This window comes from Anser anser (genome assembly GCF_964211835.1).
Source record: "Anser anser genome assembly, chromosome: 10".
In the NCBI taxonomy this organism is placed as follows: domain Eukaryota; kingdom Metazoa; phylum Chordata; class Aves; order Anseriformes; family Anatidae; genus Anser; species Anser anser.
In genome coordinates, this window is record NC_139730.1 from 7681802 (window position 1) to 7695558 (window position 13757).

Sequence of the window (13757 nt, forward strand, 5' to 3'; positions counted from 1 at the left end):
GTCGAGGGAGTGTAAAAGGTCTGGGAGCCCCAGAGGTTTGTCTCAGTGCTGTAGTTTTAGTATGATGCTGGTGCCTGTCTAACCTCACGCAGGTCCCTTTACAGTACCCCTTTTGGTCTGGCTACAAGAATGAGTTTCTGCCACGTGAACAGGACAGTGGATTTTCAGCATGCAGGATGTGTCAAAGTACTGTCTGTGTGCATCTTCTTATCCCTGAGGAACATAAGGTAGCTTGTCCCCACCTACTCTTGTAAAGTCAGAAAAAAAAGATGGCTTGAGATAAGCTTCTGTGCAGGAAGTGAGATCAGATGAATTTTGTGGGATTGGAGGCTGTTGGAAGTTTTCCTTTGAGAGTCCTGTTGACATTATTCAGTATAACAAGGCTAAGAATTCAGAAAGTGCCTTGAAAATATCACACCTCAGGGCAGCCCGGAGGCAGAGAGCTTTCCACTCAGTAAAATGCTAGGAAGACTATTTCCAGATGGGAATGAATGAACCTTTTTTTTTTTTTATATCCCATCTGGTCTTGCAAGAAGCATTGTTGAGTCCAGAGCAAGGATTGCTTAGTTCAACTCTTCATTTCCCCATGGCAAAGGAATACATTCTCCCTGACATCATGCTAAAAATCCCCATTCCTCTAAACTGTCCCTAGAGCTGGTATCCCACTTCAAAACTCCCACACTGCTCCAACAATTTAGAAGCTGCAGCTTTTAAATCAGGCTTTTATTTTTTTCCTTGATATAGGTGAGTTGACAGGCAAGCCTCTACCCAGATCATTAGTGGTAAAATAAAGTAATAATAAATAAATAATGGTTGTATACATATTAGGAGCAAGATTTGGAAGTTGAAGCTGGCTTCAAGAATTTAAAAAAAAAAAAAAAGAAAATTGGACAGAATAAGCCAGCATATTAAAGTGTCACATTAATTCAAGGCTGTATTTATTCACTCCTAAAGTGAGGTAGCTGGCAGACTGGCTCGGTATGTCTCCAACAAGTTCAAAAGCACGTAAGTTTTGCAAACAGCTCAGATTCTGCTTCTCTGTAATAAGCTGCATTTCTGCTTGCTGCAAGAATGTGCGAGAGACGGAAAGAATACCTGTCACCACTCTCTGCGGCTCTCACATCGGAAGTAGAGAGCAGTCTTCTTATTGGAAAGACAGTTTTGGAGGGAAGAATGAATTTGGATGAACCAAAGAGAAGGTGAAAATTCACTTTCTCTGTTCCTTTTTTTTTCCACCTTCTAATTTTCTTATGTCTTTTGCTTTATGCCTTAAACAAAAACCCACTACTGGAGAAGATTCTTGCAGACCATCAGATTTGCAATTATGACTTTTCCGTTCCAGAGTTATCAGTGCTCTTTTGCTGCTCAACACAACTGCTTCAGTGAAATAGTATTTCCAGAAACCTCATCACTTGAGACACTGAACACTATCCTGGATAGTTCGTTGGGAATTGGACCGCAGTCTGAAGGATGGAGCTCATGGCTTAATAGGCTTTTTCTTTGCAGAGCTTCGATGGTGCTACAATTAATTAAGCTTTTCTTCTTCAGAGCCCTCCAGGGGAAGTCTCCTAGGCTACAAGAAGCTTTCACTCACTCACCCTATTTCTTCCCATTCCATCTTCCCAGCAGGACAATTTTCATGTCCCTGATTTGAACCTTCCTTGTGTATAGAAGAGCCCCGTAGTGGTAAGATTGTTACTTACAACACCTGCAGCGTTCACTGGGAGTTTAGATTAAATGATATCCAGCCTGTAGGACAACAGTACATGCTGACAAATCAGTTCTGAAAATGAAGCAACTGCCAATTTTTTCCTTTTCTGCCAACTTTCCTTCTGGTTTGGCCTAAATGAAGCAGTGCCTTCCCATCATGCTTTGCATTTAATTTCCTGATCAGTTCTATAAGCTGTGCACGCTTGGTGCAATATTGGCTTTACAGACGTCTTCTCTCCCTCTCTGTCACCACCTCATTTCCCTTTATCATCTGACATGCTCTCATTCCAGCCTGACCTGACACTTGCAGCAGCTTAGTGGTAGCCCCAGTCAAACCCTTCCCTTTATAAGTGTCTTCAGGGATAGGATATAAAGGAGTCAGCCAAGGGAAAAACCTAGGCTGGCAAAAGAGAGAGTGACTGACTTTGCAGGCCTCCTGGGCTTAATCTTGAAGGGACAACAGGAAACAAAGGAGTTGGGTGAAGGTTTTGAAGGTGATGAGCCATGGCACGGAGATCTGGCTGAGCTGTGGAGGTATCTCCAAAAACATAGATAAAATATTACCTTTGATTAATATCAGTTTTTGTTTGAGGATCCTTTCTCTTGTTCCCCTTGCAACGCAGTGTGTGCCATGGCAGCATCTGCAGCAGCTGAGAAATCAGCAGAGGGTTATAGATGCTGGTGGCATCTAAACATTTCTGGAGGAGCTGCCAGTTGGCAAAGTGGCTGCCCACCTTCTTTTGGGTACTAACTGCTTAGGGAACGTCACAGGCAGTTTGTCACCATTATGAAGGTGAGACCAAAAGCAGCTGTAGAGGAGGGCTGGGCAAGAGAAAAGGATAAGAGGGATACATACCAGAAACATAAGAAAAGAAAGGTGGAAGAAGTGACTTTGAGTTTGGTTTGAGTAGGGTCCAAAGCATCACTGACACTCCGACTTTGAGCTTTTCTAATGTGTGCTGTTAACCTCTGAGAGATGAGAAATAAAGAATAAGAAAAAAAAAAAAAAAAGATTATACCTTTGTAGCCACTCTGCCATTCCTATTGTCTAGGGGAAGTGTTTCTTTTCCTCAGATCACTCATAAGAACACATGCCTGTCTATCCAGGATGTTTCTTTTCCATTTTCCATTAGCCCTCTATTCCTATAGTCCTTTTTGTTGGCATCCAAGCAGAGTCTGGAAACGAGAGAATGTTGCCATCTCCGTGATTAATGGTTTCCTCCATTGAATTGCAATTACAGGTTTTAATCAGTTCATTATTCCACCTATTTTTTGTGTCTTGACGGTTATGCTGTGGAAACTAATTGAATTGGCTTCATCTCAAGGCTTTCCCGCAAAAAAGATCTTGTCTCACTTTTGGGGATTTTGGGGGCTAATTGGCCAGCTCAGACTTAATTTCCTCTTTTTCCAACCTGAAAAAGGGAGGTATTTTTATTTCCCAGTCCTTGCCAGTCAAAGGTTCCCATTTTGTATTCCACTTCCAAATTTCTTTTCCTTTGAAGTGCAAGATGTGGGCACTGCTGTAAGTTCGACTTCAGATAACAGTTGGGAACTCATTGTTTTAGTCAAAACTGTTAATACTCTTTTCTCTTTCTCCAAGGGTGGTTATTCCTCGGAGACAGCAACTGTTTCTTCCCTGACTACATTTTCACTTAAGCTGGTCTAGTGGTTAATTTTTATAAGGATAGGTCCTGTGACCAGCAAAACTGTTGTTTTCAGCTTCTGTTGTAAGTCATCCTTCAGCTTGTTTTTCTGTGTGCCGTATTACTTGAATTCAGAGATGAGCAAGCAGTAAGTTCCCCAATGAGGTGTATTCTATAAAGAATTTAAATTAGTGGATACTTAGCACACTGACAAAAAAAATAATCTCACAATTGGACTCCATCAAGCAACACAGATGTGATCTAAAATAAATTTCAGCATCAAATGGAGTCAGATTGAGTTGTTAGCGGTGAGAGATGTGTAACCATTAGCTGCAACAGCACTCCCAGGTAGAATCAACCTGCTAAGCTTTCAGTCTCGTTGAAGCGCTGCCACCCACTTTTCTCTCCTCTTCTTTATTATACAGTAGATGTTTAGTTCACAAGGAACAAAAATTCAGAAATATGCTCTGAGCGTCCATTCCTCCAGAGTAAATCCTTCCGTATTTATTCTGTTTACTAGGATCCATCTTATTCACGTTGTTAAGCTTAACTGAGAAGGTTGGTTGATAGAATAGCTGCTGTAGAAACCAAAAAAAAAAATAAATAAAACAAAAAAGACCAGCTCAAGGCTTATACTTATTCCATCTGTAATGATAGCAGTGCTGGTTGATACCAGTCCCCACACATCTCAAGAGCGACGTTATGACCACGCATAGCAGAACATCCCTGTAATGGTTCAAGGAGGCTCACTGTGGGTATTGCCTTTGAAATCAAGCACCAAAGAGGTGTTGTGAAGTTTTAGCCATTGCAAATATGAAGGGAAAAGCTCTTTACCCACCAAGACCTGGGTTTCCATATCCTATATCTCTCTTACAGCAGTCAGTATCCGTGGATGTGTCAGTAAGGACCTGAAGTTCTTTGCAGGCTCACCTAGTGGTGACAGTCACATGCCACATGGGATCTTCAGAACCCTGAATTTGGGCATTTGGACTTAAAAAAATATTTGATTTCTCACTAACCTTTCATTTTACCTGGTGTGTGTGTATTTTAAAGTTCAGTACCCAAGCTGGAAGTTGGAGACAATCCTTTCTGTTTCTGGTATGCAGCCCTGGATTCACCTCTATTAAGGTTTTCAGATTTTTTCTTTGTCCCAGGGAGAACAGTGCAGCCCCTGGCTGAGATGCTTTGGGAGGGGGTAAAGGCAAATCATGGAAAGTTGAACATGTTTTCCTAGCGATTAGGAAGGGAATCTCCTAGCGATGGAGATTTTTAAAGAATCAAATTTATTGAGGAACCAAAGTCTGTTATCTTAGTTTTTTTTTTTTAAAAAAAAAAACATTTTTTCTTTAATGAATCAAAGAGTTTCTGAACCTGCCTTTTCATCTCAGCTGGAGTCACCAGCCAATATAAATATCAGAGAAGAGGGCACAGTGGCATCCTAAGTTCCATTTTCCATTGGTGCTTTGCTGTAATTAGAAGGCTTTCTGCCTTGGCAGGAAAGCCATAGGCTACAAGGCCAACGCAGAAATAGGGCAGAACCATGCTATTCACCTCAGATTCAGTTTCCTTTTATTAAATGATAAAACCATAAGTTTCCATTTCACAGCAAGAGTTTAAGGCTTCAGTCAGAAGTGAAAAGGTACATCATGCTGGAAAGCTGATTAAAAATACATGCTGCACATTAACTTAGCACAAATGGAATCATTTCTTTCTTAATTCTGTCAGTTATTAAAGTATATCAAAGGTACTTGCTTTTTAAATGATGAAAGAACATCGCCTCCTTTTAGTCAAGGTGATTAGTGGTATTAGTATCAATAATATCAATTAGTATCAGATCCTTTTGGTATTGTTAACAGGGAGCAGCATTCATCTGGCAACTCACAGAGCAGCATCCAGAAGGGAGCTTATTAAAAATCTGACTCCCCACCCTTTCCCCCACAACCCTTAGAGGGCTTAATTGCCTTATTAATAATAATGCAGGATCCAAGAAGTAACATCCTCCCGGGTGTTTCCAAGACGGGTTGTGGAATTACGGGCACCAGCAAGACTGAGAGGTATTTACATGCTCTGACTTTACGTGGGAAGAAGGGGTGTAAAACCAAGGAGCCATAGGAACGCAGCAGAGTCCAGGAAGCACAGCATGGCTTGTGATTGCAACCACATTTGAACACGCTTTGCAAGCAAAGAGAGCACTTTGTGAGCTTAAGAGAAACAAACAATAACAGTTCCTCTAATGTGCAAAAATAAAGATCTGTTGTTTAAAGAGCACACAACTGTATCTACCACCTCCTGATGCTTTTGACAGGAATCACAGAAGGAGCAGATTGGATCAGCAAAACTTCACTCAGCCCTGACAGTTTGATTGCACTGCTGTGGAGGATATGACAGATGTTGGAACAGCACGAGCAACTTAAACAAAATGCATCATGCACAAAGCTGGGGCTCAAACTTTCCTCCACTTAAAATGATTTGCAGTCTCTGAGGGGTCAAAATGTAGGGGTGTTGGGTTTACATGTAAAGGGAGGAAAGGGGAGAAAGGAAAGATTATGACAAATGGGAAGAAATTGTCTCCAAATGATGAAGTGCCCAGCAATATCAGACAAGTATGGGGAACTGGAAACCTGCTGTTTGTCTTTCATGAAATTATTCAGAAATGAATCATAGCTAGGGCACAGGAGGCTTTGGAGACTCATTGAGCAAGCAGAGAACAGATAAACAGTCTTTACAGCATGTGCATGTGTAAAAATAAGGAGAAGCAAAATATTCAAAGGAGACGAGGGACTAATGTTTGGCAGCTCATTCCTTTCTCAGATATTTACCTACCTGTGGCATTGTTTTCAAATTTGCTGAACACTCCTTGCTCTTGCTGATTTTACCTACTGTGTTCAGCATTTCAGAGAAGCGAGACAAACAGGGAGGAAGGGAGGTATTCAAGTCACATACCAGAGGATCTGATATATACAGCAGGCATGTGCAGTGCTGATACTTGGGCGACAGCCTTTCACAACCAGTGCCTAGCATGTCACTACCAGATGATGAATTTAGCCTATATGCTCAGCAAGCTCCTGCAAGCCACATCAGACTGCTTTCCACATCATAAGTGAGATATTGATTTACCTCCTATACTTCATGGAAATCTTTTCTGCTCTCTATTGTGGGTATGTTTGTGAGGTCAGCAGTCATATTTCATGCTTGCCATTTGTTGTTTATCATAACAGTGGTGTTTATTTTAATGTGGGTAAAACGTAATCAGATGCTGACAAAGTGAAATAGGCAGTAACATCAGATAGATGAAAAAAGTATGTGCACTATGAATGTGTTAACTTCTTCCGCAGCAATAGGAATGCACCACCATCCTTACCCAACACACCTCTTACTGTTCAATTTCAAACATGAGCACAAAGTTCTGCCAGACCATGACAATCTTGCCTTACAATACCTCCTACTGTCCATCACCCCTAGGCAGGGTCTGACAGTTCAAAGCCAGTTGCTTGCTGGGTTTGTGATGGTGAAAAACTTCTGTTGGGAACTGGTTTGGGATGACCAAAACTGCTTTCCTTTGTCATCCAACCTGAACATGAATCCCACTCTTCAAAACTGAAAGGTTGGTTTCATTACTGGCTCTGGTAAGTCTTTCTGAATAGCATTAGAGTACTACGGTTAGCATAGTTTAGCCCAATAGTTTAGCCCAAATATCATTTCTACTCCACATCTCATTTCCAGTACATTATCTCTGTCTTTTTTTCATCCAATGAAGGATATATTATCCTTATCTCCTTCTGATGTTCTCTTCCCAATCACTTTTAACTCCTGATAGCATCACCAGATGTAGCTGACCATACCCAGAGCCCAGCATTTCCTCTCTGTTCTGATAGGTGACGCCTCCCAATGCTGTGATCACCTCTCTTCACCCCATCTTGTTCCCTCATGCTCCTTGTTCTTAACCAAACAGAACTTAATCTTCTAGCTTGGTCTTCTCACCCCCATGGCAGACTGCAGCGTCTCTCATTGGAATTCTCCTTGTTGGCTTCCCCTTATCTGCTGCACCTATGGTCAATGTTGAGTTCATGCCGTTAGGGGCCTAAATTACACTTTGAGTAGATTATGTGATTGAATGCACAGCCTGTGGCCTAAAAAGCTGCAAAGTTTGTCAAAAAGCTATTTCGATATTGAGTTCTCTTGAAAGCGGTGGGCCCCAATGCCTTCTCCATTTCACAAAACTGCATTCTTCAGCTATTTATGTAAAATTCTCTCATTACCTCAGAGACAGTAACATAGCCATAATGCTTGTGTTTGGGTATCATACATCTACGTATGTGCAGGTCATCGTATACATCTACATAGAAACATATATGGAATCTGTATCTGGAAAGTCACAAGATGGGAAATGATTAGTGCCTCCAGTCTCTTAAAACTGCACTGTTTTTTTCTGTTCCTGTTTCCTTTAACATCTTTTCCTGTCATTTGGGGAGTTCTCATCTTGGCAGAGCCTGCCAAAATTTGCTACAATCTTACTTAAAAAAAGCAATGTTTTCCCAGACTTTTTACACCCCCACATCCTAATGGGCTTTCTTTTCTACCAGCAGTAGCCCAGATTCCCTACTCCATTGCTCTTTCCTTTCTCAGATCCCTCCTGTGGATGCATTTCCTGTGGGATGCCTCCAAGGTGGGAATCAAACTAAACAAGATGATATCAATAATATCATAGTTCCAGCAATAATTTTCTCTTCGCTTTCAAGCGCATCCCAAGCAGGTGGCAGCTTTCTTGTTTTATTATTCACAAACGAACTCAAAACAAAAATCCAGCCCACGCCTTCCACTTAAGCTATATTGCTCCCGGTCTCCCCCTCAAGGACCGCTCAACCTGGACTCTGGATCCTCTCCTTATATCCAGATGGGACAACAAATATCCTGCAAGACTGAGCCAGCAAACCACACATCATGTTTCTTAGCAAGACCATCATTTGCTAACAGGCTGAGATTTTCAGGATAACACTACACTGCCACTTAATATATTATCATACTACTTGTATATTCCAGCCCACTCTCTTACAGGCTCTTTGGGGATAGAATTGCTCTCCCTTTGCATCATGTATAATGTGAAACACATTCATTGTCTTTGCAGAGAAAAACAAGCAAATACTTATCTTTTGCATGTTCTAGACCATCCTTATTTCAATGACATATAACCTAATTTCAAGAGCCAGCATATTCAGACAGCCCTGGTGCAGGATTGCTACCAGTTCTGAACTTTGCAGGAATATGTAGATTTCATAGTTTAGTCCTGACTCTTTCTGCAACAACCATTTTAATACCCTTCATCTACCTCTGCTCAGACGTCTCATGGGGTGTCCCTTCTCAGCAGCATAATGCTTTGAAAAATGTAGCCCTTTGTATGTGAAGTTTGGGTTTCTAACCAGAGCTGGTTAAGAAGTCTATTCTGTGGTTAGTGAGAGATGAAGGCACTGATAAAAGATGATTAATCTACTAACTTTTACTACCCGTAGCCACAAAAGAGATAAGAGAATGTAGCTCTTATCTCCCACCGTTGGTTTGAAGGGTAGCCACAAAATTCAGTTTAGACTAGATGCCTAACTTTGAGCAGCTAAGCTAGCTGAAACTAATTCCATTCTTTCTTAACATAGTTCAGTACTTGATTTTGTACACGTCCTGGGATGGTGAGCCATAGGAGTTGGTAAATTGAAGGCCAAAAACTGGAGATAGCAATAGGGAAGAAAAAAAAAAATTAAAAAAAATCAGCTAAACTTTTCATAAGCTTAATTTCTTTAGGAAGAACTTACTTTGATTGGAATCTGGACCTTACAGAAGACAAGTGGTTGGGGGTTTCTTTTCTTTGTCCTCCCAAAAGATTCTGCCCATCCCTAGAAATCTCATGTAAATTAGAAATATTGTGAGATTTCTGCTGTGGCTGCTTCCTTGGCTAGATATGACTGGAGTAACAAGCAGCATAACAAGTACATGATGACATATGGGAACAGCAGTACACAAATATAGTCAGTACAAGAGAATCCAAATCACAATCTTGGGCATTCATTGACTCAGCTAGGTTTGGCAAGCAGAATAGGGATTTATAAAAATAAGGTTGTGCCTTTCAATGCTTTTCAGCTGATTTTATGCTAAAAGAAACCTGAGGATCAGAGCAGTGAGACACGCAAAGCTAAAGTCTCTAAAATCCCTGCAGGCCTTATTATGTGTGTAAGGAGACAGACAGCACGTATTTCAGGGCTGGGGAAGCTATTGCACTTGATTTAAGGGTAATTAAAGTGTGTGAGTGACAGCAGAGATGACATGTGATGCATCAGACACCTTTTCTCCATCTCGCTTCCTGCTTGGCAAATTCATTTGCATTCTGAATGAAGGATAATGTCACATAGCCTTCTGCCTCTACCCTCCTAGGCTTTCTGTTCTGCTCTCCACATTCCTCCTCACAGCTCTTATCTGCTCAGGGATTTCAGAGAGAATATCTGGGGTTTACTAGTAAGTAGGTCCTTATTCTTTCCATGGCTAAGTCAATGACAAAACATTTATTCCTATCAGTAGTTCATGGTCATGCCCTAGAGAGTAAAAATTACCAGTCTAGTGGGCCACTGAGAAGAAAATAGCTCCTGCACTGAAACGTTTTTGTTGGCCATTGTCTACTGCTCTAGTGCAAATGCACACAGAGAAGAAGGGATGATGTGCTCATTGGTATTTTAAATCTGCCCATGGCTCATTTTGATTCCAGTAAGTCAACCAAAACCAATGTGAGAGTGAGGATTCATTGTAAATATTCAGTTTTGGAAGTGGAGCAGTCTGCAGTTGTGCACACAGCACTTGCAACGTACAGCCTGAATCTGATGGCTGACAGACGTGTGACAGACAGGCACAGAAAATACCACGAATGGCTTCTCTTGCACTTACACCAGTAGTTCCACTCATATGTGTGCACTGGGTACCGAGAGCTCAGAAGACTGTTGTCTAAGCCTTATTTCTAAAAGATCTGTAAGGGGGTTGAAGGCCAGCCATGATTGCAAATAGGTGTATTTACATTAAAGTTGAAAGACAGAGAATGCACACAGAGCTGATAATTGTCCACATTATTTCATCTGCCTAATAGCAGAACAAAATTACCGGCAGACTTGAGTTCACTGCAAGTGAAAACAAAAAGCCTAAGGCATTCACAGAGCCATTCGGAGAGAAAGGAAGGCTTGGGCTTTGACCTGTGACAGTCATTTTGCCCCCTTTGACTGCACCTCTAAGTTGAGCTGAAGCAAACTGAAAGTAATCATGGAGCCAAGGGTACATCTCTGTGGGCAGCAGGTTGCCAAAGGGAGAGAGGGTAGCCATCCACTTGCCTTACAAAGAAGGCATTTCTTTCGTTGGTTCTTGATTAAAAACATTGTGAGCCACAGAGCCGTGTTGGGGAATCTAGGGGTAAAGAAAATCCTGAGGGGTTTCACCATTTGGTTTAGAAAGTGAGGATTTAAGCTGCGAAAGGGATGCCATTTGGATTGGATAGTTTATGAGCAAACAGTGTTGCTGGCCTAATGGGTAAATAAACAGTGATTCTGGAGTAGGAGTCTTCAGGGAAAGAAACGTCCAATCCTTCCTCTGATAAATGTCACTCTGGTAGTATTGCTTTTGTCTCCTATTTCTGGAAGTAGAGCTCAGGTTTGTAGGTTAAAGAAAGGTTTGGAAGGAAATTGAGAGTCACAGAGTTGGGGTCTGTATTCTTTGACATGACAAATCACAGCAGATCAGGGTGAGTACTGTCACATCGCGAAATCAAGCTTAAGACGCCTGTTCTGTTTTTTCTCACTAATACCTGGCATAAAGACCTCCCTGAGACCAGCTGTTCAGGGACAAAATAGAAAATGTCTGAAGGAGGATAGAGAGGGAAGGAAGGAATACAGCAGACATGGTGAAATTGCCTGCGTCTGAATAGATTATGTAACCACTTTAGGATAATAAGGATTTTTTAATTATTATTATATTTCATTGTACCCATTTGCATTTTTGGGCACCCCATATGCATACATATGGATTTTCGCTTTTTGAAAGCAGCAGTCTTTTTTTTTATCTTTTGAAGCAACGTATCTAATATGTCGCTAGCATGTCTAATATTCAGTCTCCTCCATCAGATGCCATTATCCTCCCAGCAGTGATTTCCAATGGCAAAAGCTTCATGGCTCTCCTCCCTTGAGTAACAGAAATGTAGCGAGGGGCTCAGCTGAGGTATTTAGCAGAGGGCTCAATAATTCTGGTGGAAAGAGGGGTGCTCATACAAAGCTGTAATGACTAGCTGTCAGGGAGATGCATGGTGTCCTTTCAGCAACTGAACACAAACAGATGAGGGTGACGGTGGTATTTCTCCAGTCCCTAATTAGAGCTATGTGATGGCAGAGGCACAAATGGAGATGTTTTCCATCATCTCTGCTGAGGAGGAAGGTACAGCAGAGAAGCTGGTTTGCTTTTGTTAGCCCCAGGCATCCTTTGCACTGTGATACGTGCTTACCACCTCATTTTTATCACTCTCCCTTTAGCTGTTTATTTCTTCTTTTGTTCTGTTTCTCCCTGTGTTTCTTTCCTTCCCTGACCACCTTCAGATTCCTATCAGGAACCTGGTTTCCACTTTACATAACTGGAGCCTCCAGTTTTTCCATAGCAGCCTGCCCAATCCAATTGTTCAGAGCTGCAGTGAACTTTAAGGACCGCCTGTAGGGATGGTACATACGGGTAGCTCAGTGCTGCACATAAAGGAAGCTAAGACACTGCTGGACTTGGGGAGTATTCCTACAAAGCTGAAACCAGAGCTCAAGAATTGTATTTCCAGCTCTGGAGTCTCACCTGGAGGTACTGTGTAGGTAGGTGAGCTCTTTAGCTCCATGCTCTCATATACAGTTATATACAGCACTGCATAAGCACAAACATGTTGCAGTAAAGAGAGATCTGGGGCTTTAGAAAATCCACTTGTATCAAAGGTGCTCTACAGAAGGCAGGGAAGGAAGGACAGCTTTATGTCTAGCCTAAATGTGAAGAAATTAAAAAGGAGGGTGGGGATATGTACTTTTTCAAGTTCCTGTGAGGGGAAAAGAGACACCCACATCCCTTCATTCATATCCCTGCCCCTCACAACCTTTTCCTCAGATCTAGTTTATCACAGCATCGGCATCTCCTTCCCCACACACAGTTGAAAACAGAAGCTCATTTCAGCTGACTGCACCAAGGAAACATGGGGGGAGTCTCAGACCTTGCCCCCCACAATGTCTCCTCCGGGAAGTCCAAGGAAATGCAGAGTCCCCTGTGCTAAATTCAGAGGTTTTGGCAGGTAGACAGCAACAACAGGAGGTGGGAACAGACAGCTGTGCAGGGGAGGAAATGGTGATATAAATACATGTTTAATTGTAGTTTAATTACAATTACTTACTAGGCAAAGTTTATTTAAATGCAGTGTAATTAGAGTGAGACCTTGATTTAATCACAGTTTTATCAGATACGGTTACTACTATTTTCCTCCGCTTCCTCCTCCTCCACCTTCTCTTACACTCCCTCTCTTGAACTTGCCTAAGGAAATTAAACGCCAAAGCTTGAAGTAAGCAGAAGGTATCCATCTTGGAAAGCTTTCAGTTTCCTGAAAATTCAATTGCCAGGTGGCTACTAGCCCAGAATTTTCTCCCTGGAAATTGTGAAACCCCCACTCTGTCCTGGCAAGCCATTATTCTTCCTTAGCAGCTAATGATAATGGATCCTCATTAGCTGGGAATGACTTATCAGGAATATAATTCATCACTGATGGCAGACCTCATAACCCATCTGCTCACAATGAGTAAATTATATAGCCCAGTCAGAAGAGATGGATTGTTCTTTCTGATCTACCTTTGGAGAGTGTCCACATCCTGTTCCAATCAGTACGTACTTTGTCTTCGCTCCATGAGCTAGGTGAACATGAGGAGAGACATTTGGGCAAAACCTCTTGAGCAGCTGACCCCAGTTCTCATCATTCACCATTCTCCCTCCTCCACTGCTGCCTCTTCCTATGCTCCTCACCTTGACATGAGTCTCAGCATGGCAGTAGTTTACTTGCTTAGGAGACTAGTACTAATGTCAAACGTCTCTTACAGCCCTCTACAAAGACAGATGGGACCAGTTCTGAGGAGTGCTGGGCATTGTGGAGCAGAGGAGTGATGCCCAGTGCACCACAGTGCCAGCCCCTGGCAGGCGATTCAAATTCCTGCCACTGCCTCAGCTGGCAGCTACCGCTGGGGCCCAAATAATGTTGTGTCCGTTTAGGGATGTCCTGTGCCTCCCTTTGGACAGTTCTGGAGAAGATCTTCAGAGGGTCTTTATTCAGCAGGTAAAATCTGATTCCCCCCTGTAATAGCTCCATAAGCTATTAGCAGGTTT

General features: G+C 42.1%; 1 protein-coding gene across 1 annotated transcript in view; it reads left to right on the forward strand.

Annotated features, from left to right (window-relative positions):
• Positions 1–13757, forward strand: part of AGBL1 (AGBL carboxypeptidase 1) — a 308283-nt gene that overhangs the window by 271620 nt on the left and 22906 nt on the right. The window lies entirely within an intron of this gene.